General features: G+C 47.0%; 2 long non-coding RNA genes across 2 annotated transcripts; one reads left to right on the top strand and one right to left on the bottom strand.

Moving 5' to 3' along the window:
- Nucleotides 1-15,968: 15,968 nt before the first annotated feature.
- LOC116988703 lies at nucleotides 15,969-25,080 on the top strand. Its single transcript, XR_004416040.1, has 3 exons — nucleotides 15,969-15,980; nucleotides 23,583-23,588; nucleotides 24,869-25,080. It is a non-coding gene; the product is annotated as an uncharacterized LOC116988703 (long non-coding RNA).
- Nucleotides 19,666-20,646, bottom strand: LOC116988702. The gene is made up of 3 exons (XR_004416039.1): nucleotides 20,542-20,646; nucleotides 19,786-20,034; nucleotides 19,666-19,721 (listed from the first exon to the last, which is right to left on the bottom strand). It is a non-coding gene; the product is annotated as an uncharacterized LOC116988702 (long non-coding RNA).
- Nucleotides 25,081-26,447: the final 1,367 nt, after the last annotated feature.

The raw sequence follows: 26,447 nt of genomic DNA, 5'->3' as shown, positions 1-26,447 counted from the left end.
CTGTGGGGACCAGTGTGAAGAATTCGAAAGCTGTCGTGCGGGCAGTACTGTCAGCTAGGACATTCCCCTGGGAGACTTCGGATGGTCGAACAGGGGCTGCGGCCTCTCACATTGCATGTGGAGGTGGGGCGCGGTCTCTTCCTCGCCGCGGAGGTGGCGGATGGCTGGCGAGTCAGTGAGCCGGCTCAGGTGTCTATGGTATCCAACTGCCGTGTGGGGCACTCTCCACCCCGTGTCCCCGTAGTGGTGGTGGGGGGCTCTCTCTTGTGGAGGGGCCTCTCTTGTAGAGCAGACCGAAATAAGAAAACAAATATATTTTTTAAATTTGAGTGGGCTGTGACTGGCCGCGAAGAGCAAAGGCATTGTGACGTCATCCAGCTCGTTAGATTTTAAAAATAAGTCAGATTGGTGAACAATTTTAGTAAAAAAACTCTGGAAATAATGAATCAAATTTACAGATGAGGATATTTTGAACTCATATGGTACATCTCTACCGGAATATGTAAAAAAATCACTGTAACCGCGTCGGGTTTTAGAGGAGATGTGAATCAAAGAAAAAGTTCAGGCAAGCATAACCATATAACCATATAACAATTACAGCACGGAAACAGGCCATCTCGACCCCTCTAGTCTGTGCCGAACACATAATCTCCCCTAGTCCCATATACCTGCATCCCAACAAGTAAACACACATGATCAGAATGTTATATTGTACTAGACAAAGGGGGACCCGTTGGGCCTCGTCCCCTCAAGGCGCGGTTGCGGGGTCTTGGGGGGGGGGGCTGCGGGTTCACACACACACTAACTACCGCACACACACACGGGGGGAGGGGTGAGGGACGGAGGGGGTTGGGGGAGGGCGAGGGAGGTGGAGGGAGATGGGGAGAGGTGTGGGGGAGACGGAACTGGGAGGGGGCAGGGGGGAGGGTGAGAGAGGAGGGGGAGAGAGAGGAGGGCGGAGGGGGAGAGTGTGGTTAGTGGGGGAAGAGGGGGATGGAGGGTGGAGGTGGAGAGGGAGGGGTGTGGAGAGGGCAGATGGGTAAGGTTGAGGGGAAGAGGGCGGGAGAGAGAGCAGGGGGAGAGGGGGAAGAGAAGGCGAGGGAGGTGGAGGGGCGAGGGGAGATGGGGAGGGGAAGGGGAAGGGACAGGGGGTGGGGAGTGGGGGGAGTGGGTGGAAGGAGTGATGGAGGGAGGTGGAGGGTAGGGGTGTGGGGGAGGGGGGCTGGAAGGGCAGAGCGTGGATGGGGTGAGAGAGGAGGGGGAGAGAGGGGGAATTGGGAGAGAGTAGGGGGAGAGGGGGGAAGGGGGGAGGAGGGAGGTGGATGTGGAGGGGGAGGGGAAGTGGAGAGGGGGTGGGGATGGGGTGAGAGAGGAGCCGGGAGAGAAGGGGAGTGGGGGAAGAGGGGGGAATGGAGGGGGAGGAAGGAGGAGGGGGAGGGGGGGCGGGTCGCTGCGCTGCGTTGGCTGCGGGGAGCAGAGGCAGCTTGTGCGAAACGGTCCCCATTGTGATGTCATCCAGCTCATTAGATTTTAAATATATGTCAGTTTGGTGAACAATTTTAGTAAAAAACCCGGGAAATGATGAATGAAATTGACAGATGATGTTACACCCGTTGTGTCCAAACCCTTAACAATAACCATATAACCATATAACAATTACAGCACGGAAACAGGCCATCTCGGCCCTACAAGTCCGTGCCGAACAATTATTTTCCCTTAGTCCCACCTGCCTGCACTCATACCATAACCCTCCATTCCCTTCTCATCCATATGCCTATCCAATTTATTTTTAAATGATACCAACGAACCTGCCGCCACCACTTCCACTGGAAGCTCATTCCACACCGCTACCACTCTCTGAGTAAAGAAGTTCCCCCTCATTTTACCCCTAAACTTCTGTCCCTTATCTGAAGTCATTTCCTCTTGTTTGAATCTTCCCTATTCTCAAAGGGAAAAGCTTGTTCACATCAACTCTGTCTATCCCTCTCATCATTTTAAAGACCTCTATCAAGTCCCCCCTTAACCTTCTGCGCTCTAGAGATTAAAGACCTAACTTATTCAACCTTTCTCTGTAACTTAATTGTTGAAACCCAGGCAACATTCTAGTAAATCTCCTCTGTACTCTCTCTATTTTGTTGACATCCTTCCTATAATTGGGCGACCAAAATTGTACACCATACTCCAGATTTGGTCTCACCAATGTCTTGTACAATTTTAACATTACATCCCAGCTTCTATACTCAATGCTCTGATTTATAAAGGCTAGCATACCAAAAGCTTTCTTTACCACCCTATCTATATGAGATTCCACCTTCAAGGAACTATGCACGGTTATTCCCAGATCCCTCTGTTCAACTGTATTCTTCAATTCCCTACCATTTACCATGTACGTCCTATTTTGATTTGTCCTGCCAAGGTGTAGCATCTCACGTTTATCAGCATTAAACTCCACCTGCCATCTTTCAGCCCATTCTTCCAAATGGCCTAAATCACTCTGTAGACTTTGGAAATCCTCTTCATTATCCACAACACCCCCTATCTTGGTATCATCTGCATACTTACTAATCCAATTTACCACACCTTCATCCAGATCATTGATGTACATGACAAACAACAAAGGACCCAACACAGATCCCAGAGGCACCCCACTAGTCACCTGCCTCCAACCCGACAAACAGCCATCCACCATTACCCTCTGGCGTCTCCCATTCAGCCACTGTTGAATCCATCTTGCTACTCCTGCATTTATACCCAACAGTTGAACCTTCTTAACCAACCTTCCATGAGGAACCTTGTCAAAGGCCTTACTAAAGTCCATATAGACAACATCCACTGCTTTACCCTCGTCAATTTCCCTAGTAACCTCTTCAAAAAATTCAAGATTAGTCAAACATGACCTTCCAGGCACAAATCCATGTTGACTGTTCCTGATCAGACCCTGTTTATCCAGATGCTTATATATATTATCTCTAAGTATCTTTTCCATTAATTTGCCCACCACTGAAGTCAAACTAACAGGTCTATAATTGCTAGGTTTACTCTTAGAACCCTTTTTAAACAATGGAACAATATGCGCAGTACGCCAATCCTCGGGGACTATTCCCGTTTCTAATGACATTTGAAATATTTCTGTCATAGCCCCGGCTATTTCTACACTAACTTCCCTCAATGTCCTAGGGAATATCCTGTCAGGGCCTGGAGACTTATCCACTTTTATATTTTTCAAAAGTGTCAGTACTTCTTTTACTTTGAAACTCATAGTATCCATAGCTACTCTACTAGTTTCCCTTACCTCCAATAATTTAATATCCTTCTCCTTGGTGAATACCGAAGAAAAAAAATTGTTCAATATCTCCCCCATCTCTTTTGGCTCTGCAGATAGCTGTCCACTCTGTCTCTCCAATGGACCAATTTTATCCCTCGTTATCCTTTTGCTATTAATATAGCTGTAGAAACCCTTTGGATTTACTTTCACCTTACTTGCCAAAGCAACCTCAAGTCTTCTTTTAGCTTTTCTAATTTATTTCTTAAGATTCTTTTTACATTCCTTATACTCCTCAAGCACCTCATTTACTTCATGCTGCCTATAATTATTGTAGATATCCCTCTTTTTCCGAACAAGATGTACAATTTCCCTTGAAAACCAGGGCTCTTTCCAATTGTTACTGTTTCCTTTCAACCGAACAGGAACATAAAGATTCTGTACGCTTAAAATTTCCCCTTTAAATGTCCTCCATTTCTCTTCTACATCCTTCCCATAAAACAAAATGTCCCAGTTCACTCCTTTTAAATCATTTCGCATCTCATCAAAGTTAGCCTTTCTCCAATCAAAAATCTCAACCCTAGGTCCAGTTCTGACCCTCTCCATAATTATATTGAAACTAATGGTATTGTGATCACTGGACCCGAAGTGGTCCCCAACGCATACCTCCGCCACCTGTACCGTCTCATTTCCTAACAGGAGGTCCAGCACTGCCCCTCCTCTAGTAGGTACCTCTATGTATTGCTGCAAAAAACTATCCTGCACACATTTTACAAACTCCAAACCATCCAGCCCATTTACAGAATGTGTTTCCCAGTCTATGTGTGGAAAGTTGAAATCTCCCACAATCACTACCTTGTGCTTACTACTAATATCTGCTATCTCCTTACATATTTGCTCTTCCAATTCTCGATCCCCATTTGGCAGTCTATAATACACCCCTATAAGTGTTGCTACACCTTTCCCACTTCTCAGTTCCACCCAAATAGCCTCCCTAGATGAGCCCTCCAATATATCCTGCCAAAGCACTGCTGTAATATCTTCCCTGACTAGCAATGCAACACCTCCACCTCTTGCCCCTCCAATTCTATCACACCCGAAGCTACGAAATCCTGGAATATTTAGTTTCCAATCACACCCCTCCTGCAACCATGTTTCACTGATCACCACAATATCATACTTCTAGGTATCTATCCAGACTCTAAGCTCATCCACCTTTCTTACAATGCTCCTAGCATTAAAATATGCACATTTAAGAAACCCCCCGCCTCTTATTCTCTGTTTATTTCCTTTTTCTTCTTTCTCCTCTTGTGTCCGAGTGCTTCCCTTTTCTGCTTCCTGCCTCCCATTCTGTCTACTAGCTTTCTCTATTTGAGTCCCTCGTCCCAACCATTCTAGTTTAAAGTCTCCCCAGTAGCCTTTGCAATCTTATATGTTTCAATGAGATACCCTCTCATCCTTCTAAACTCCAGAGTGCACAAGTCCAGCTGCTCCAATCTCTCATCATATAAAAATAAAAAAGTTATGAGTGTTTAAAAAACCTTGAGATCATTGACTTTTCCAATGTCATTGAAACCATTGACTTTTCCAATGTCATTGAAACCATTGACTTCTCCAATTTCCCTGCTTTCTCCCCTTCCCAGCTCTCCCTTAGCCCACTGTCTCCGCCTCTTCCTTTCTTCTTCCCGCCCCCATTCTCACATCAGTCTGAAGAAGGGTCTGGACCCGAAACCTCACCTATTTCCTTCGCTCCATAGATGCTGCCTCACCCGCTGAGTTTCTCCAACATTTTTGTCTACCCATTCACACAATTTCTGTTATCCCACTTTCTTCACACACTCCTTGAACATTAGGGGCAACATTACAGAGACAAGTTAACCTACAGAGCCAATGCATCTTTGGGATGTGGGAGGAAACCCACACGCTTGCAGGGAGAATGTGCAAATTCAACACAGACAGTGCCCGAGGACAGGATCAAACACAGATCCCTGGCGTGTGACACAGCAAGTCTACCAGCTGTGCCACTATATTTTGTTTCGCAACACACAAATATACGTTTATAACTTTTGTTACTAAAAGAATGAAAATATTCATTTTCAGTCTTAAATCTCCAAGTGACGATATGTCCCCCTTTATAGCTACTGTATGTTTAATTCAGTTCAAGACTATGGGGCAGTACATTGGCCATAAAGTTGCTGCCTAAAAGTGCCAGAGACCTGGAATTGATCCTGAATATGGGTGCTGTCTGTATGGAGTTTGCTCCTTTTCCCTTTGATCGCATGGTTTTTTTTTCCGGGACCTCTTTTCCTTCCACATTCCAAAGGTGTGCAGGAACCTTTTTCAGACCCAACCCAAAACGTAATATTTTCCTTTTGTCCCAAAATTGTATCTGACCTGTTCAGTTACTCCAGCTTTTTGTGTCTATCTTCAGTTTAAACCAGCATCTGTAGTTCCTTCCTACACGTTCGATACTATACGATAGAACTGTATTAATCCCAGGAGGGAAATTGCGTGTGTGGGTAAATATATTATATATAAACACACACACACACACATATATATATATATATTTACGAGAGAATATAACACTCTTGACTTACGTCGCTAATTTGTGGGATAGAACTAGTGTACGGGTGATCGGTGGTCGGCGTGGACTCGGTGGGCCGAAGGGCCTGTTTCCACGCTGTATCTTTAAATTAAACTAAAAACACTAAAACCAGAGGGAGTCTAAAGAAGGGTCTCCACCCGATTTCTTCTATCCTGAGTTGCTGGCTGCTCCATGGAGTTCCCCCGCACAATTAAAGCATGGAATAGTCTTCACACTACCATAGTTACCCAACCAGACGCAACTAAATTTAAGGTACCTCTTTTTTCCCCAAGAACCCTTTGTTGCTTAAGTCCAAGTCAAGAGTCAAGAGAGTTTTATTGTCATGTGTCCCAGATAGGACAATGAAATTCTTGCTTGCTGCAGCACAACAGAATATGTAAACATAATACAGAACAGGAGATAAAGGTTCAGTGTATATACCATACACCATATATATATACAATAAAAACAGATAAAATGCAATAGGCTGTTATTGTTCAGAGTTGAAGTTTGGTGATGGAACTCCCACCACCGCCAGTTTAAATTCCATTTAGAATATTTTTGGAGGACCAGGAAACCAGAAGCAAGAGTTACTCCAGGGAGTTACTCCAGCTCCAGGGAGTGATTCTGCGTTGGTTTTCAGCGGTCGTGGCAAGGCGGCGACTGGACAGCAATGGCGGCCAGATCTCCGACAATTCAAAGCGAGGGAGAAAGTGCCCAGTGCCGACCAGTTGCCGTGGTAGTGCACATGCGCAGGGACGCTGATGATGTGCTGGCCATGGTTGTGCACATATGCAGGGGGAGCAGTGCGCATGTGCAAGGTGGCCGACCGTGCCAGCGGATGAGGAGCGAGCGGAGAGCGGACACTCGGCTGCCCAGACACGGATGGCAAGCGGAGACGGAGAGTGACAGAGAGGGGGGCCCGCCCAGAGTTGAACGGCAGGTGGCCCGGGTGCTTGCAAAGCCGGGCAAAATGACAACTGTTAGGTTGCCCGGCGGGATGTTAGGTGGCCATTGGCACCCGGGCAACCGTTAATTTCGAGTCCTGCCTTGGCCAGAGGCCCCCTAGATTTAGTGGCCCTGGGCTTCAGCCTACGGAGCCTAGAGGTAAATCTGGCTCTGTGAGGGAGACAGCAGGAGGGAGAGAGGGCGAGAGGGAAAGAGAGAAAGAAAGAAAGAAAGAGAGAAAGAGAGGGGATGAGCCAGTGGGAGAGGGAGGGAAGGAGAGAGAGGGAGAGAGATGGAGGTGGAGAGAGAGGCGGAGAGGGTGAGGGAGAGAGAGAGAGAGAGGGAGAGAGAGGGAGATGAAGAGCGAGAGGGAGAGGAAGAAAGAGGGGGAGGACTTAGAGAGAGAGAGAGAGAGTGTGATGGAGAGCGAGAGGGAGAGAGAGTGAGGGGGATAGGGAGAAGGAGGGAGAGGGGGAAGGAGCGAGAGAGGGAGGAGAGGGAGATATATATATATATTTAGAGATGGGCAGTGGGAGAGGACAGGGGGAGACAGAGAGAGACCTTTCTCACTACTCGCATTCTGGGAAAGTATCCATGCCAGAGAGAGAGAGAGAGGGGGTGGGGAGAAGACAGAAAGAGAGAAAGTTAGAAAAATAGAAAGAGAGAGGGAGAGAGGGAGAGGGGGAGAGAGAGAGTGGGGAGAGAGGGAGGTGAGGAAGAGATAGATATGGAGAGGGTGAGGGGGGAGAGGGGGTCAGAGAGAATGAGTGATGGAGAGCGGGAGGGAGAGAGTGTGCGGGAGAGGGGGGCAAGAAGAAGAAAGAGAGACAGAGAGGAGGGAGGGGGGGGGAGGAGAGAGGGAGAGGGGGAGAGAGGGCGTTAGAGGGAAAGAGAGGAGAGGGAGGGGGAGAGAGACAGACAGAGAGACAGGGGGAGAGAAAGGGAGCTGGAAAGGGAGTGAGAGAGCGAGAGAGAGATGGGGAGAGAGATGGGGATAGGGAGAGGGAGATCGATAGGCATAGAGAGGGGAGGGAGAGAGAGATGAGAGAGGAGAGGGAGTTGATGAGGTAGAGAGCGAATAGGGCCGGATTTAAATGAAGAGAGGCCCTAAGCTGTTCCACGTGTGGTGTTCCACTTGTAGATCAATAGTACATAATTCCCTGAAAGTGTCACCACAGGTAGATAGGATAGTGAAGAAGGTTTATATGGTGTTAGAAACATAGAAATTAGGTGCAGGAGTAGGCCATTCGGCCCTTCGAGCCTGCACCGCCACTCAATATGATCATGGCTGATCATCCAACTCAGTATCCCGTACCTGCCTTCTCTCCATACCCTCTGATCCCCTTAGCCACAAAGGCCACATCTAACTCCCTCTTAAATATAGCCAATGAACTGGCCTCGACTACCCTCTGTGGCAGGGAGTTCCAGAGATTCACCACTCTCTGTGTGAAAAAAGTTCTTCTCATCTCGGTTTTAAAGGATTTCCCCCTTATCCTTAAGCTGTGACCCCTTGTCCTGAACTTCCCCAACATCGGGAGCAATCTTCCTGCATCTAGCCTGTCCAACCCCTTAAGAATTTTGTAAGTTTCTATAAGATCCCCTCTCAATCTCCTAAATTCTAGAGAGTATAAACCAAGTCTATCCAGTCTTTCTTCATAAGACAGTCCTGAATAAAGGGGACTATTGGGCCATGAGGGAGGAGCTGGCCAACGTTGACTGGAAAGATACACTAGCAGGGATGACAGTGGAACAAAAATGGCAGGTGTTTCTAGGAATAATGCAGAAGCTACAGGATCAGTTCATTCCGAGGAGGAAGAAATATTCCAAGGGGAGAAAGGGGTGACCATGGTTGACAAGGGACGTCAGGGACAGTATAAAAATTAAAGCGAAGAAGTACAACGTAGCAAAGATGAGCGGGAAGCAAGAGGATTGGGTAATGTTTTAAGAACAACAGAAGATAACCAAAAAGACAATACGGGGAGAAAAGATGAGGTACGAAGGTAAGCTAGCCAAGAATATAAAGCAGGATAGTAAAAGCTTCTTTCGGTCTGTGGCAGAGGGTTGGTCTTCATCAGTGAGGGAATAGCATATAGAAGTTGGAACGTTATGCTCAGTTGTTCAAGACATTGGCGAGTTTGAGTGATGTGTTCTGTCAAGGAAATTGACAGAGGGACATCAAAGGAAAACAATTGAGATTTCGAGGTTTGCTTCAAGAGACTTTATTGCATGAGATGATGGAGAGATGGCGGCAGTTAAACTGCTCACCCGTTCTCTGACACAGCAGAATTAGCCGATAGTGATACAGTGCATTAAACTCGATGCAATTATCCTGTTGTAGTAAATATCTACTACATGGATACCAATTATTTCATTAGTCATAACAAACATTTTATTTATGACAATCTTATTCATAGAAACATAAAAATTAGGTGCAGGAGTAGGCCATTCGGCCCATCGAGCCTGCACCGCCATTCGATATGATCATGGCTGATCATCCAACTCAGTATCCCATCCCTGCCTTCTCTCCATACCCCCTGATCCCTTTAGCCATAAGGGCCACATCTAACACCCTCTTAAATATAGCCAATGAACTGGCCTCAACTACCTTCTGTGGCAGAGGGTTCCAGAGATTCACCACTCTCTGTGAAAAATGTTTTTCACATCTCGGTCCTAAAGGATTTCCCCTCAATCTCCTAAATTCTAGCGAGTACAAGCCGAGTCTAACTATTGACTATTGTGATCCAGCATTTAGTAACTTTCCACTGAGAAACAGGCTTTCTTATCCATGTCCTAATTTTGTTGTGCTTTATTCACCAACTCATGTTGCCCGGAAACAAGGTTTGGAGCTACAGGGAGAGGTTGGGCACGTCATAACTTTATTCCTTGGAGTGCATGAGGCAGAGGGGTGAACTTATAGAGGTGCATGGGATCATGCTGGCATGGGTAAAAAATAACAACACATAGATATCCAGACAGATACATGCAAGGGAAAGGTTTAGAGGGAAATGATCCCTACACTGGTAAATGGGCATAGTTTAGAGGACCTCAAATGTACTATCCCGCCCCATGAAATACAGCATCTTGTGTGTGACGTGTACACTACGATTGGAAAATGTCCAATATTACCCGCTGCACAAAGGGAGCAAGGCAGAATAGTGGGAACTATATGATGTTTAGTCTGACTTTGGTGGTGGGTGCGAGTCCATTATGAAGGATAAGGTTACGGAGCACTTAAAAGTTCACAGTAAAATTGGCCAAAGTCAGCATGGCTTTGTGAAGGGGAGGTCTTGCTTGACAAATTTGCTGGAATTCTTTGAAGAAATAAACAAAGGAGAGTCAGTAGATGTTGTTTACTTAGATTTTCAGAAAGCCTTTGAGAAGTTAGGTTGCTTAGGAAGATGACAGCCCACGGTATCAAAGGGCAGATACTAGCATGGATAGCAGGTTGGCTGGATGGCAGAAGACAGTGGCAATAAAGTAGCGGTTACAAACCCTACCTTCAGCGGTGCTGCAGATCTGCCACTGGCTGTGTGTGCAACTCTGGCGCCTTTGAGGGGAGGGGGTGGGGGAGGGACGGGATTAAAATGCAGGTTTGTATCGCTTGTCGGAGAGGAATTTCCTCGGGCTGCAAGTCGATGAAGAAAAATCGATCGGACTTCCGTTCCCGTTTTTTTAAAAATCTCTGAACAATTTAATAATTGGATTAAAGTAAAATGCGACTTGCACGCCCTCAACGTGACAGATCGTAATATTGGGACAAAACAAAAGGTAAGTCTATATTTCACATATAATCTTGCTTCTTGGGGTGGCTTTAGTCTAATTTTATGATGCGAAAATGTTATTTAGTCCCCAAACGATTCGGCCAAGTCTTTCCTGCCGATATAACCATATCTAACCATGTATGGGGTTAAAATTCATGGCAACGGCAACATTCCAATCGATCGCATTCCAGAGACACCCACTCGCAAGATGCTAAAAATTCTCTTTTTTTTTAAAACAGTCATGTCATAAGAGCATCTAAATCGTCTATATTTTGTGTAATTTATCCATAATCAATATTTTTATACTAAATATCCACAACAGTTTTAGTCACATGCATTGTGCAAAAAATAACAATTTTGATTATATTGAGAGTGGGTTTCTAGATTAATTCATGGGAATTAAACATTAAATTCCTTCCATTTGGCATATAAATTAATGACAGTGAGATTTAAAAATCATGTTATATTGTGAATTCTTGTGTGAATGGGATTAGTTTGTTATTTGGATACTTGGATACTATTTAAAAAAAATAGCCTTTTCTTAAGAAATGGATAGATAGAAATGGATAGATCCAGTAATTGAATTTAGATGAATTTAATTGATTAGATAAATTTAATTGATTTGATGAAACTTATGAATATGAATTTATTGTTGGGTATTTACTATTTGTTTTAGCGTTTAACTATATCATTTCTACCTTTTTTCTAAAACTGCAAATGATAACTTGTTGCTGTTATTGCTGTCCAATGTGTTTTTTTTTAACATTTTAAACAGATGCCTCCGAAGAAGAAATGCAAAATTGTCAATCCAAATGCCCAGCAAAAGAGACTGATTTACACAGCATTCGCAGAGATTATCCAAATTTGGACTGCTCCAAATGTGATGATCTGCAGGACATTCTTAATGGGAAAGTAGTGGGCAGAAAGGCATGTCATGCGTGGTTTGAAGAGCAAAACTTGTAGTTTACAATGCCAAAATTGAAAAGTTTAGGTAAAACAAGATGTACAGAGTTGCATATTGGTTACAATCTGAGGAGTATAATGATGTTACTGATTACGATATGCCAATGTACCAGCTAGCAACTGATCTTCTCCATAAAGACTGTGTCTATTCAGATTCAACTTTAATTGTCATTGTCAGTGTACAGTACAGACAACGAAATGCAGTTATTGCTAGAAATTGTAATTTATTTACCTATCTGTTACAGACACATAGCATATAATACAATAATATTAAAGTTCTGATATTGAGAATATCACATTTGTGAATTTTCAAGGCAGTCTGGGTGTTTATTACTATTTCCGTCACAACGGTCAATTTTGTAATTAGCTACAATTAGGTAATTAACTAATTATATGCTTTAATTTCAGGTCATCCAAGTAAGATGTTTCACATTTGTTTCAGAATGCTTCAATCTATAATAACTGAAAATGTCATTCAGTTATCTTAAGTTTTAAGAAAGTTATGGGGTTTTGACTGTCCTCGATCACAGCTTTTGTGTTGTCAATGGAAAAGCAATAGGGAACAAGATGCTAATTTCTGAGTATGAAAATGGCCATAACTTTTTTAATACGGAAGATATGAAAGTGAATTAGGTGTCAAATTAAAGTTCTTTTTATGCTTTATCTGATGGGACAAATTACAGACTTGATTTTTCAAATCTCAAAATTTTGTAACTAAATAAAGGGGGCTTTTTCTGGTTGTTACGAGCGGAGTCCCGCAGGGCTCGGTGCTGGGGCCGCTACTCTTCGCGCTGTATATTCATGATTTGGATGAGGGGATTAAAGGCTTTGTGGCAACGTTTGTGGATGATACGAAAATAGGTGGAGGGGCAGGTAGTGTAAAGAAAGCAGGGACTCTGCAGAAGGACTTGTACAGGTTGGGAGAGTGGGCAGAGAAATGGCAGATGGAATACAGTGTAGCAAAGTGTGGAGTTATGCATTTTGGTCGTTGGAATAAAGGAGTAGATTATTTTCTAAATGGGAAGAGAATCCAGAAATTGGAGGTGCAAAGGGACTTGGGAGTGCTGGTGCAGGTTTCCCAAAAGGTTAACCTGCAAGTTGAATCGGTAGTAGAGAAAGCAAACTCAATGCTAACATTTATTTCGAGAGGGCTCGTATACAAAAGCAGGGATGTAATGCTGAGGCTCCATAAGGCCTGTACTCGCTGGAGTTTACAAGAATGAGAGGGGACCTCATTGAAACGTACAGAATAGTGAAAGGCTTGGATAGAGTGGATGTGGAGAGGATGTTTCCACTAGTGGGAGAGTCTACGACTAGAGGTTAGAGCCTCGGAATTAATGGACGTCCTTTTAGGAAGGAGATGGGGAGAAATTTCTTTAGTCACTGGGTGGTGAATCTGTGGAATTCTTTGCCACAGAAAGTTGTAGAGGCCAAGTGAGTGGATATTTTTTATGGTAGAGATAGATAGATTCATGATTAGTACGGGTGTCAGAGATTATGGGGAGAAAGCAGGAGAATGGGGTAAGGAGGGATAGATCAGCCCAAGAACGGAACTCACTATCAAAACATGGAGGGGACGGGGCACACAATTTTTGGGCGGACACACGCACGTGCGCACACTCACACACACGCGCGAGGCTTCGGAGGCTAAATCCAGCGCTAAAAACGGCGATTTTAAAATCGGGATCACAAAAACTTGGGGGGGGGGGGATGTCCCCCACCTCTCAAAACATGGGGGGGACGTGTCCCCTCTGCCCCCCCCCCCCGGGTTTTCCGCCCCTGGATCAGCCATCTCTCAGGCACATTCTCTCTTATGCGCACACTCTCTCACGCACTCTCTCATGCACACGCAATCTCTCATGCGCTGACACATGTACACCCACACGCACTGACACATGTACTGACACACGCGCTGACACATGTACTGACACATGTGCTGACACACACTCTAACAAACACGCTCTCTAACACTGATCCACACAAAATGGGTCTTTATTGCGCCTTTATTCCTTTCCACATCTCTATCTTTCTCATACAATGAAACAAACACTCTCTGTCTGCCTGTCTGTCTCGTTCACTCTCTCCAAGACACGCACTCTAACACTCACACATGCAGGCGCACACGCACACACTCTGAAAATAGACACAAAATGCTGGAGTAACCTAGCGGGTCAGGCAGCATCCCTGGAGAAAATAAATAGGTGATGTTTCGGGTCAAGACCCTTCAGAAATGTCTAAGATGATAACTGACACAAACAGGTATATACATACACAATTAACAGTTGAGTTATTTGAAGCTAAATATCATATTTCACCCAACATTTTATAAAGCTCCAATTATGATCTTGTGTCAAAAGGATTCTTAGAGCAGCTTGTAATGGAGCCGTCCAGAGAAAAGGCAATCCTGGATTTAGTGTTGTCAAATGAACCAGATTTGATAAGAGAACTCGAGGTAAAGGAACCGCTTGGAGGCAGTGATCATAATATGATTAGTTTTAATCTGCAATTTGAGAAGGAGAAGGTTAAATCGGAAGTGTCAGTGATGCAGTTGAACAAAGGGGACTATGAGGGCATGAGGGAGGAGCTGGCCAAAGGGATCCTAGCAGGAATGACGGTGAAACAGCAATGGCAGGAATTTCTGGGCATAATCCGGAAGACGCAGGATCATTTCATTCCGAAAAGGAAGAAAGATTCTAAGGGGAGTAGGAGGCAACCGTGGCTGACAAGAGGTTAGGGATAGAATAAAACTAAAAGAAAAGATGTATAACACAGCAAAGAGTAGCCGGATGCCAGAGGATTGGGAAACTTTCAAAGGATAACAGAAGGTAACAAAACGGGCAATACGGTCTGAAAAGATGAAGTATGAGGGTAAGGTGGCCAGGAATATAAAGGACAGTACAAGCTTCTTTAGATATGTTAAGGGAAAATGTGTGTCCCTTGAAGGCAGACACGGGTGAAATTATTATGGGGAACAAGGGAATGGCAGAAGAGTTGAATAGGTACTTCGGATCTGTCTTCACTAAGGAAGACACAAAAAATCTCCCCGATGCACTGGAGGACAGAAGACCTAAGGGGGTAGAGGAACTGAAATAAATTTTCATTAGGCGAGAAATAGTATTGGGTAGGCTAATGGGACTGAAGGATGATAAATCCCCTGGGCCTGATGGACTGCATCCCAGGGTCCTCAGGGAGGTGGCTCTAGAAATAGTGGACGCATTGGTGATCATTTTCCAATGTTCAATAGATTCAGGATCAGTTCCTGAGGACTGGAGGATAGCTAATGTTATCCCACTTTTCAAGAAAGGGGCGAGAGAGAAAACGGGGAATTACAGACCAGTTAGCCTGACTTCCGTGGTGGGAAAGATGCTGGAGTCAATTATTAAAGAGGTAATAATGGGGCATTTGGATAGCAATAAAAGGATTAGTCCAAGACAGCATTGATTAATGAAAGAAAAATCATGCTTGACTAATCTGGAATTTTTCGAGGATGTGACAAGTAAAAAGGATGAAGGGGTGCCAGTGGATGTAGTGTATCTAAACTTTCAGAAAGCCTTTGATAATGTCCCGCACGGTAGACATGGTATTGGGGATAGGGTGTTGACGTGGATAGAAAATTGGTTGGCCGACTGGAAGCAAAGAGTAGGAGTGAACGGGTCCTTTTCAGAATGGCAGGCAGTGGCAAGTGGAGTGCCGCAAGGCTCGGTGTTGGAGCCGCAACTGTTTACCGTATATATTTATGATTTGGAAGAGGGAATTAGGAGCAACATTAGCAAGTTTGTGGATGAGACAAAGCTGGGTGGCAGTGTGAACTGTGAAGAGAATGTTAGGAGGTTGCAGGGTGACCTGGACAGGTTGAGTGAGTGGGCAGATGCGTGGCAGATGCAGTATAATATAGATAAATGTGAGGTTATCCACTAACGGCAAAAAAAAGGGGGCAGAATATTATCTCAATCTAGGTTAGGTAAGCGGGAGGTGCGGTGAGACCTGGGTGTCCTTGTAAACCAGTCACTGAAAGTTGGTGTGCAGGTACAGCAGGCAGTGAAGAAAGCTAATGGAATGTTGGCCTTCATAACAAGAGGATTTCAGTATAGAAGTAAAGAGGTTCTTCTGCAGTCGTATAGGGCTCTGGTAAAATCGCATCTAGAGTATTGTGTACAGTTTTGGTCTCCTAATTTGAGGAAGGACATCCTTGTGATTGAGGCAGTGCAGCGTAGGTTCACGAGATTAATGCCTGGGATGGCGGGACTGTCATATGAGGAAAGATGGAAACGTCTATGCGGAGTTTAGAAGGATGAGGTGGGATCTTATAGAAACATATAAAATTATAAAAGGACTGGACAAGCTAGATGCAGGAACAATGTTCCCAATGTTGGGCAAGTCCAGAACCAGGGGCCACTGTCTTAGAATAAAGGGGAGGCCATTTAAGACTGAGGTGAGAAAAACCTTTTTCACCCAGAGAGTTGTGAATTTGTGGAATTCCCTGCCACAGAGGGCAGTGGAGGCCAAGTCACTGGATGGATTTTAGGGAGAGTTAGATAGAGCTCTAGGGGCTGGTGGAAGCAAGGGATATGGGGAGAAGGCAGGCACGGGTTATTGATTGTGGACGATCAGCCATGATCACGGTGAATGGCGGTGCTGGCTCGAAGGGCCGAATGGCCTCCTCCTGCACCTATTTTCTATGTTTTACTATGTTAAAACATGATGTCTTATGACAAGTGCTGTCACAGGTAGACAGGGTGGTCAAGAAGGCCTCGCTAGACCAAATCTTTTCCCCGTTTCCTAAAACCCTTGTCCTCTGGTCCTCAATTCATCTACTCTGGGCAAGAGACTGTGCATCCACCCGATCTATTCCTCCCATGATTTTATACACCTCTATGAGTTCATCCCTCATCCTCCTGCTCTTCAAGAAATAGAGACCCATCCTACCCAATCTCTCCCTTTAGCTCAGACCCTCTAGTCCTGGCAACATCATCGTAAATCTTCTCTAAACCCTTTCCAACTTGACAATATCTTTCCTATAACATGTTTCCCAGAACTGAACACAATATTCTAAATGCGGCCTCACCAACGTCTTATACAACTGCAAAATGACCTCCCAACTTCTATACTCAATATTGATTGATGAAGGCCAATATGCCAAAAGCCTTTTTGACCACCTTATCCACCTGCGACTCAACCTTCAAGGAACCATGCACCTGCACTCCTTGACCCCTCTGCTCTACCCAGAGGCCTACTTAACCTTAAATTACATTTCACAGCATGTGACAAATATATTTGAACTTCAACTTGTGTAGGTCCTGCCCATGTTAAACGTCCCAAAATGCAACACCTCACAATTCTCTGTATTAAATTCCATCAACCAATCCACAGCCCACCTGGCCAATTGATCAAGATCCTGCTGCAATTTTTCACAACAATCTTCACTATCTGCAAAACCACAACGTTGTATCATCTGAAAATTTGCCAATATTGCCATGTGCGTTCCGATCCAAATCATTGATACAGGTGACAAACAGTAACGGGCCCAGCACTGTACCCTGAGGCACACCACGGGTCACAGGCCTCCAGCCTGAGAAGCAACCTTCCGCCATTTGCTTCCATGAAACACATTTTCTATCCATTCAACTATTTCTCCTTGGATCCCATGCGATCTCACCTTCTAGAGCACCCTACCATGCGGAACCTTGTCAAATGTTTTCCTGAAATCCATGTACACAACATCTAGAGTACTGCCCACAAAATACATTGAGAATAGGAGCAAGGAGGATCTACTGCCGTTGTGCAGGTCCTTGGTGATACCGCACCTGGAGTATTGTGTGCAGTTTTGGTCTCCTAATTTGATGATGGACATTCTCAAATTTGAATGTACCTTAATTGGTACACGTGACAATAAACTGACCTGTGAAACCTTTGCTATTGAGGGAGTGCAGTGTAGGTTCACCATGTTAATTCCCGGGATGGCTGGACTATGAAGAAAGAATGGATCGACTGGGCTAAAATTCACTGGAATTTATAAGGATGAGAGGGTATCTTATAGAAACATATAAAATTCTTATGGGATTGGACAGGCTAGATGCAGGAAAAATGTTCCCGATGTTGAGGGAGTCCAGAATCAGAGGTCACAGTAGAAGAATAAGGGGTAAGCCATTTAGGACTGAGATGAGGAAAAACCTTTTCACCTAGAGAGTTGTGAATCTGTGGAATTCTCAGCCACAGAAGGTAGTGGAGGCCGATTAACTGGATGTTTTCAAGAGAGAGTTAAATATACAGTAGCTCTTTTTGGATGATCAGCCAAGATCGGCCGTAGCTCGATTGCTACTCCTGCACCTATTTTCTGTGTTTACTCTTTGGTCGTTTTCAACAATCAGATTAGTGAGACGATCTCCCACGTACAAAACCATGCTGACTATCCCTAATCAGCCCTTGTCTATCTAAATGCATGCATATCCTCTCCCTGAGAATATTCTGCAGTAACTTTTCAACTACAAATGCCAGGCCCACTGAACTATAGTTCCCAGCATTTTCCCTGCAGCCCTTCTGGAATAGAGGCACAACATTTGCCACCCTCCAGTCTACCGGCACCTCTCCTGTCTTTAAAGACGACTTGTAAATTTGAACCAGGGCTCCCGCAATTTCCTCTCTGGTTTCCCACAATGTCCACAATTGGATCAGGCCCTGGAGATATTTCTACCTTCATACATGACAGTACCTTCAGCACCTCTTCTGTAACACTGACTCCTCTCAAGACACTTCCATTGACTTCCCAAAGTTCCTCCTTCCTCCTGTCTTTCTCCTCAGTAAACACAAGAAATATCTCCCACGCAATCTCTCTCTCCCTCCCTACCTTCCCGCAGCATTCCATCCTCTCCCCCTGCCCTCTTGCGGCCCTCCCTCTTCTCACCCTCCCATACCTCAGCTCCCCCTCCCCTCCAGGGGTGCTCCTCTCTCTATCCTCTACCTTTCTCTCTCTCCCACCCTCACCCCAGCCAAGTTGGTGACTGCCCTGTGTCAGGTCTGGCTCCCCTCTCTCGGGTCGTGTGATGGGGGAAGCGAGGGCGAGAAGGAGGGAGGGTTTCCTATGTACCTGGTTATGGTTTCTCTCTTCCACAGCTGCTACAACCCATGACCAGCGATGGTCTCTACCTCACTCACATTCTCTCCATCTCTGCCATTCACTTTCTCTCAATCGCTTGCTCTCTCTCCAGGACTGCTATATTCACTCTCCCCCTCTATCCTCCCCCCTCCCTCTCCTTCTCACTCTCCCCCAGATCTGCTACACTCCCTTCTCCCTCTCTCTACTCCCCCTTCTCTCTCCCGTCCTCTCTCTCCCCAGCACCGCTCCATGCTGTTTGTTAACGACAGCTTCTTTGAGCATGAGACTGCCGGACTGAGATCCAACTCTCCCTCTGTGTATCACACTCCATCTCTTTCACTCCACAGAACCGCTACACTCCCTTCTCCCTCCTTCTCCCTTCCCATCCCCTCCCTCCCTCTCTCTCTCCATCTCTCTGACAGGCATCATTCTGGTAAACCTCCTCTGCACCGTCTTCAAAGCCTCCACATCCTTCCTGTAAAGGGGGTGACCAGACCTGCAGGCAATACTCCACATGTGGCCTGACCAAAGTGCTCTAAAGCAGCATCGTGACTTCCTGACTCTTAAGACTCAATGCCCTGACTGATAAAGGCAAGTGTGCCGTACGCCTCCGTTACCACTCTGTCTGCTTGCGTTGCCACTTCTGAACGCTTCAAGTGAAGACATTTCTCCAGCTGATTAAATAACATTTCCAAATTAATCAGCGTGTACTTTATTTCATTGTTATGCATCTGAATACATGGGTTTTGTAGATTGTGTGGACTTTAACACAAAGACATACTTCATGTACACACACACGCCCACACACGCCCGCACACATGCACGCACACGCAGACATACACACACGCCCACACGGCCACGCATGCACACACACGCACACATGGCCACACACACGCACACGCCCACACACACGGCCACACACATGCCCACACACGCATGCACACACGTACGCACGTGCACACACGCAAGTACGCACACATGCACTCACACACACGCATGCACACTCACATACACACTAGCACACACGCACGGGCATGCATGCACACGCACACAGGCACGCACGCACACGCATGCCTGTACACAAACACCCGTCACACACTCCTCTCTCTCACTCTCTCTCCCCCCCTATCTCTCTCTCCCCCTCTCTCTCTCCCCCTCTATCAGGTAGGACAGGCACTCCCCCTCTATCAGGTAGGACAGGCACTCACTCTCCCTCGAATCCCGTCCTCTCCCCCTCACACAATCTGTACGGGCTCTCTATCCTGGGTAGAGATGTGAACGGTAACTCTCTCCCCCAGTAGAGGGGTGAGGAGGGAGGCGAGATGAGGGAGGTACCCTCGTTCTGAGTTAGAGTGTTCACAGAGGATGATCGAGGTCCCTCTAGTCGAAGCATCAAGGAGTTGGTGATGAGACATTTCACCTGGGGGATGGAGAGAGAGGGGAGATAGAGGGGGAGGTGGGAGAGATGGGGGGAAAGAGCGAGGGGGGCGATAGAGAGGGGAGAGAGAGGGGGGGGGGAAAGAGGGGGATGGGGAGAGAGAGGGAGAAAGGGGGGAGAGAGACAAAGAAAGAGAGGGGATAAAGAGGGGAGGGCGAGAGAGAGGGGGCAAGAGCGAGGGGGGCGATAGAGGGGGAGAGAGAGGGGGAGAGAGAGATGCAGAGAGAGAGATAGGGGGGGAGAGAGAGTGAGAGATAGGGGAAGGAGAGAGGGGAGAGAGAGAGCGGGAAGAGAAGAGAGAGAGGGAGAGGAAGAGAGGGGACGATGGGGAAGTGGGGGGGGGGCAGAGGGGGAGAGGAAGGGGGGGAGGGGGAAGTCATGAGTGGGAGTTATGAATTGTCAATTAATCCCTTGCCCCCCTCCCTCTCCACCCCTCTCCCCTCCCTCACCCTCCCTCTCCGTACATCACCCCCCTCCCTGGTTCCCTACCTGTCAGGTACATATCCGCCTTCACCCCGTCCAAAACACTCCCCCCTGATCCGGCGCAGACAGCAGCCGTGGTCATCGGCGAGTCTGGAAAAAGGGAGAGAAAGTGGGAGAGAGAGTAAGTATGAGAGGGAGAGAGTGGGAGAGAGAGAGAGAGGGGTAGAGGTAGAGCGAAAGAGAGGTGCAGAGAGGCAGGGAGAGAGAGAGAGATAGAGAGAGAGAGGCAGAGAGAGAGGCAGAGGCAGCAAGAGTGCAGCAGAGAGAGAGCGGCAGAGAGAGACTCAGAGAGCACGGAGAAAGAGAGGCACAGAGAGAGAGGCAGTGAGAGAGAGGCAGAGAGAGAGAGGAAGAGTTAGAAACATAGAAAATAGGTGCAGGAGGAGGCCATTCGGCACTTCGAGCCAGCACCGCCATTCATTGTGATGGCTGATCGTCCCCTATCAATAATCCGTGCCTGCCTGCCTTCTCCCCATATCCCTTGACTCCACTAGCCCCTAGAGCTCTATCTAACTTAAATCCATCCAGTGACTTGGCCTCCACTGCCCTCTGTGGCAGGGAATTCCATAAATTCACAACTCTCTGGGTGAAAAGTTTTTTCTCACCTCAGTCTTAAATGACCTCCCCTTTATTCTAAGGCTGGCCCCTGGCTCTGGACTTGCCCCACATTGGGAACATGTTTCCTGCATCTAGCTTGTCCAGTCCTTTTATAATTTTATGTTTCTATAAGAATCCCCCTCATCCTTCCAAACTCCAGTGAATACAAGCCTAGTCTTTTCCATCTTTCCTCATATGACAGTCCCGCCATCCCAGGGATCAATCTCGTGAACCTACGCTGCACTGCCTCAATCGCAAGGATGTCCTTCCTCAAATTAGGAGACCGAAACTGTACGCAATACTCCAGATGTGGTCTCACCAGCGCCCTATACAAGTGCAGAAGAACCTCTTTACTCCTAAGGTACACAAAAGGCTGGAGAAACTCAGCGGGTATAGCAGCATCTATGGAGCGAAGGAAATAGGCGACGTTCCCTTCGATCTTCCAGCATCTGCAGTTCCTTCTTGAACTCTTTACTCCTATACTGATTTCCTCTTGTTATGAAGGCCAACATTCCATTAGGTTGCTTCACTGCCTGCTGTAACTGCATGGCAACTTTCAGTGACCGGTGTACAAGGTCTCGCTGTACCTCCTCCTTACCTAACCTAAACCCGTTGAGATAATAATCTGCCCCCTTGTTTTTGCCACCAAAGTGGATAACCTCACATTTATCTATATTATACTGCCTGCCACGCATCTGCCCACTCACTCAACCTGTCCAGGTCACCCTGCAACCTCTTAACATCCTCTTCACAGTTCACACTGCCACCCAGCTTTGTGTCATCCGCAAACTTGCTAGTGTTGCTCCTAATTCCCTCTTCCAAATCATTAATATATATGGTAAACAGTTGCGGCCACAACACCGAGCCTTGCAGCACTCCACTCGCCACTGCCTGCCATTCTGAAAAGGACCCGTTCACTCCTACTCTTTGCTTCCAGTCGGCCAACCAATTTTCTATCCATCCAATTCTGGTCACCCCATTACAGGATGGATGTAAATTTGGGGAGGGTGCAGAGGATGTTTTCCAGAATGCTGCCTGGATTAGTCTTTGCTTCCGGTCTGCCAACCAATTTACTGTCCATGTCAACACCCCAACATACCATGTGCTCTAATTTTAGTCACCAGTCTCCCGTGCGGGACCTTATCAAAGGCTTTCTGAAAGTCTAGATACACTACATCCACTGGCACCCCTTCATCCATTTTACTTGTCACATCCTCAAAAAATTCCAGAAGATTAGTCAAGCATGATTTCCCTTTCATAAATCCATGTTGACTTGGACTAATCATTTTACTGCTATCCAAATACCCCATTATTACCTCTTTAATAATTGACTCCAGCATCTTTCCCACCACCGACGTCAGGCTAACTGGTCTGTAATTCCCAGTTTTCTCTCTCGCTCTTTCTCTTTCTTGAAAAGTGGGATAACATTAGCTATCCTCCAATCCACAGGAACTGATCCTGAATCTATTGAACATTGGAAAATGATCACCAATGCGTCCACTATTTCTAGAGCCACCTCCCCGAGGACCCTGGGATGCAGACCATCAGGCCCAGGGGATTCATCATCCTTCATTCCCATTAACCTACCCAATACTATTTCTTGCCTAATGAAAATTTATTTCAGTTCCTCTACCCCCTTAGATCCTCTGTCCTCCAGTACATCTGGGAGATTGTTTGTGTCTTCCTGAGTGAAGACAGATCCGAAGTACCTATTGAACTCTTCTGCCATTTCCTTGTTGCCGATAATAATTTCACCCGTGTCTGCCTTCAAGGGACCCACATTTGACTTTGCTATTCTTTTTCCCTTAACATATCTAAAGAAGCTTTTACTGTCCTTCTTTACATTCCTGGCCAGCTTCCCTTCGTACTTCATCTTTTCAGCCCGTATTACCCGTTTTGTTTCCTTCTGTTGTCCTATGAAAATTTCCCAATCCACTGGCTTCCGGCTACTCTTTGCTGTGTTATACATCTTTTCTTTTAGTTTTATTCTATCCCTAACATCTCTTGCCTCCTACTCCCCTTAGAATCTTTCTTCCGGTTTGGAATGAAATGATCCTGCGCCTTCCGGATTATGCCCATAAATTTCCTGCCATTGCTGTTCCATAGAGGCAGAGAGAGGCAGAGAGAGAGAGGCAGAGAGAGAGAAGCAGAGAGATAGAGAGGCAGAGAGTGAGAGGCAGAGAGAGAGAGGCAGAGAGAGAGAGGCAGGGAGTGAGAGGCAGAGAGAGAGGCAGAGAGAGAGGCAGAGAGCAAGAGGGGCAAAGAGCGAGAGGGAGAGGCAGAGAGAGAGGCGGAGAGAGGGAGCAAGAGGGGTAGAGAGAGGGGGAGAGAGGAGAGGGGGAGAGAGAGGAGAGGGGGAGAGAGAGGAGAGGGGGAGAGAGAGGAGAGGGGGAGAGAGAGGAGAGGGGGAGGGAGAGCCGGGAGATGCGGGCAGAGAGAGAGAGAGATAGAGAGAGGTAGAGGCAGAGTGGCAGAGAGGGTGAGGGGGGCAAAGAGAGAGGGGTGGAGAGCAAGAGAATCAGAGAGAAATAGAGGCAGACAGAAAGAAAGAGGCAGACTGAGACAGAGCGAGCCAGTGAGAGAAAGTCTTTGCTGTGGTATACATTTTTTCTTTTAGTTTTATTCTATCCCTAACAAGAGGGAGCTGAGAGAGACAAGGGAGGCAAAGACGAGAAGGGCAGAGGGAGAGGTGGAGAGAGAGGCAGAGAGAGAGAGAGGGAGAGGGAGAGAGAGAGAGAGAGAGAGGGAGAGACACAGAGACAGAGAGACAGAGAGAGAGGGAGAGGCAGAGAGAGAGAGGGAGAGGCAGAAAGAGGGAGAGGCAGAGGGAGAGAGAGAGAGAGAGAGGGAGAGGGGGAAAGAGAGGGGGAAATGGAGAGAGAGAGGGAGAGAGAGAGAGAGGAGAGAGGGGGGAGAGAGAGGCAGACAGAGAGGCAGACAGAGGGGCAAAGAGCGAGAGGGGCAAAGAGCGAGGGGCAAAGAGCGAGAGGGGCAAAGAGCGAGAGGAGCAAAGAGCGAGAGGGAGAGGCAGAGAGAGAGGCGGGGAGAGGGAGTGAGAGGGGTAGAGAGGAGAGGGGGAGAGAGAGAGGGGGAGAGAGAGTCAGAGAGGCAGGCAAAGAGAGAGAGAGAGATAGAGAGGTATAGAGGCAGAACGGCAGAGAGGGTGAGAGGGGCAGAGAGAGAGGGGCGGAGAGCAAGAGAATCAGAGAGAAATAGAGGCAGACAGAAAGAAAGAGGCAGACTGAGAGAGCAAGCCAGTGAGAGAAAGTCAAAGAGAGAGGCAGAGAGAGAAAAGAGAGGCAGAGAGAGGGAGAGGCAGAGAGAGAAAGGGAGAGGCAGAGAGAGAGGGAGAGGCAAAGAGAGAGAGGGAGAGGCAGGCAGAGAGAGAGGGAGGCAGAGAGAGAGGCAGAGAGAGAGGCAGAGAGAGAGAGAGAGAGAGAGGCAGAGAGAGGCAGAGAGAGAGAGGCAGAGAGAGAGAGGCAGAGAGAGAGAGGCAGAGAGAGGGAGAGGCAGAGAGAGAGAGAGGCAGAGAGAGAGAGGCAGAGAGAGAGAGGCAGAGAGAGAGAGAGGCAGGGAGAGAGAGAGGCAGGGAGAGAGAGAGGCAGGGAGAGAGAGAGGCAGGGAGAGAGAGAGGCAGGGAGAGAGAGAGGCAGGGAGAGAGAGAGGCAGGGTGAGAGATAAAATGTTCAAGAAGGACCATTTGCTCCTTCATAAAATTGAACATAAAATGTTCAAGAGGCCCAGGGGCGGTTGCAGTGGGAGGAGCGGCGTCCGGGCAGTGAGTAGTAAAACAGAGCGCGGGGCTTTGCTTTACAGAGGCCCAGGAGCTGTAACAGTGGGAGGAACCCAAATCTGCAACGTTCCATTCACATTTCATATAAGTGAGGACGCCGCTGAATTGTGGAAGCGGACGAGAGGCAGCAGCTGATTGGGAGTCAGATCCCTGCTGATTTCTTCCTGGGTAAGGGGGGAGAATGAGGGCCAGGGCAGTTTACTGTTCTGGATGTCAGATGTGGGAGGTCATGGAGTCTGATAGCTTTCCAGACGTCCACATCTGCAGCAGGTGCGTCGAGATGGGGTTCCTAAGGGACCATGTTAGGAACCTGGAGCAGCAGCTCGATGACCTCTGTCTGGTCAGGGAGAGTGAGGAGGTCATAGAGAGGAGTTATAGAGAGGTGGTCTCTCCAAGACCACGGGAAACAGACAAGTGGGTCACTGTTAGGAAGGGCAAGGGGCAGAGGCAGGGACTAGAGAGTACCCGGTGGCTGTACACTTTGAAAATAAGTACTCCGGTTTGAGTACTGTTGGGGGGGTGGGGGGACAACCTACCTGGGCTTAGCGACAGTGGCCGGGCCTCCGCTACAGAGACCGGCCCTGTTGCTCAGAAGGGTAGGGAAAAGAAGAGGAGGGTAGTAGTAATAGGGGACTCTATAGTTAGGGGGTCAGATAGGCGATTCTGTGGATGCAGTCAGGAGACACGGATGGTAGTTTGCCTCCCTGGTGCCAGGGTCTGGGTTGTGTCTGAACGCGTCCAAGATATCCTGAAATGGGAGGGAGAGGAGCCCGAGGTCGTGGTACATATAGGTACCAATGACATAGGTAGAAAAAGAGAAGAGGTCCTTAAGGGGAATTTAGGGAGTTGGGAGGAGAGAAGGAGAAGGACCAAAAAAGTAACAATCTCAGGATTACTGCCTGTGCCATGTGAGTGAGAGTAGGAATGGTATGAAGTGGAGGATAAATACGTGGCTGAGGGACTGGTGCAGAGGGCAGGGATTCAAGTTTCTGGATCATTGGGACCTCTTTTGGGGAAGGTGTGACCTGTACAGAAAGGACGGGTTGCACTTGAACCTGAGGGGAACCAATATCCTGGTGGGGATTTTTGCAAAGGCTACTGGGGAGACTTTAAACTAGAACGGTTGGGGGGAGAGACTCAAATAGAGAAAGCTAGTAGATAATGTGGGAGGCAGGAGGCAGAGAAGGGAAGCACTCGGACCCAAAATGTAGGGGAGAGAGAAGAAAAAGATAATAAACAGAATAAGAGGTGGTGGGTTTCTTAAATGTGTATATTTTAATGCTAGGAGCATTGTAAGAAAGGTGGATGAGCTTAGAGCTTGGATTGACACCTGGAAGTATGATGTTGTGGCGATCAGTGAAACATGGTTGCAGGAGAGCTGTGATTGGAAACTAAATATTCCAGGATTTCGTTGCTTCAGGTGTGATAGAATTGGAGGGGCAAGAGGTGGAGATGTTGCATTGCTTGTCAGGGAAGATATTACATCAGTGCTTTGGCTGGATAGATTAGAGGGCTCGTCTAG

The sequence above is a fragment of the Amblyraja radiata genome, chromosome 28, assembly GCF_010909765.2.
Source record: "Amblyraja radiata isolate CabotCenter1 chromosome 28, sAmbRad1.1.pri, whole genome shotgun sequence".
NCBI lineage: Eukaryota > Metazoa > Chordata > Chondrichthyes > Rajiformes > Rajidae > Amblyraja > Amblyraja radiata.
Note: the sequence above shows the minus strand (reverse complement) of the source record. Positions and strands in the feature narration are given on the sequence as shown.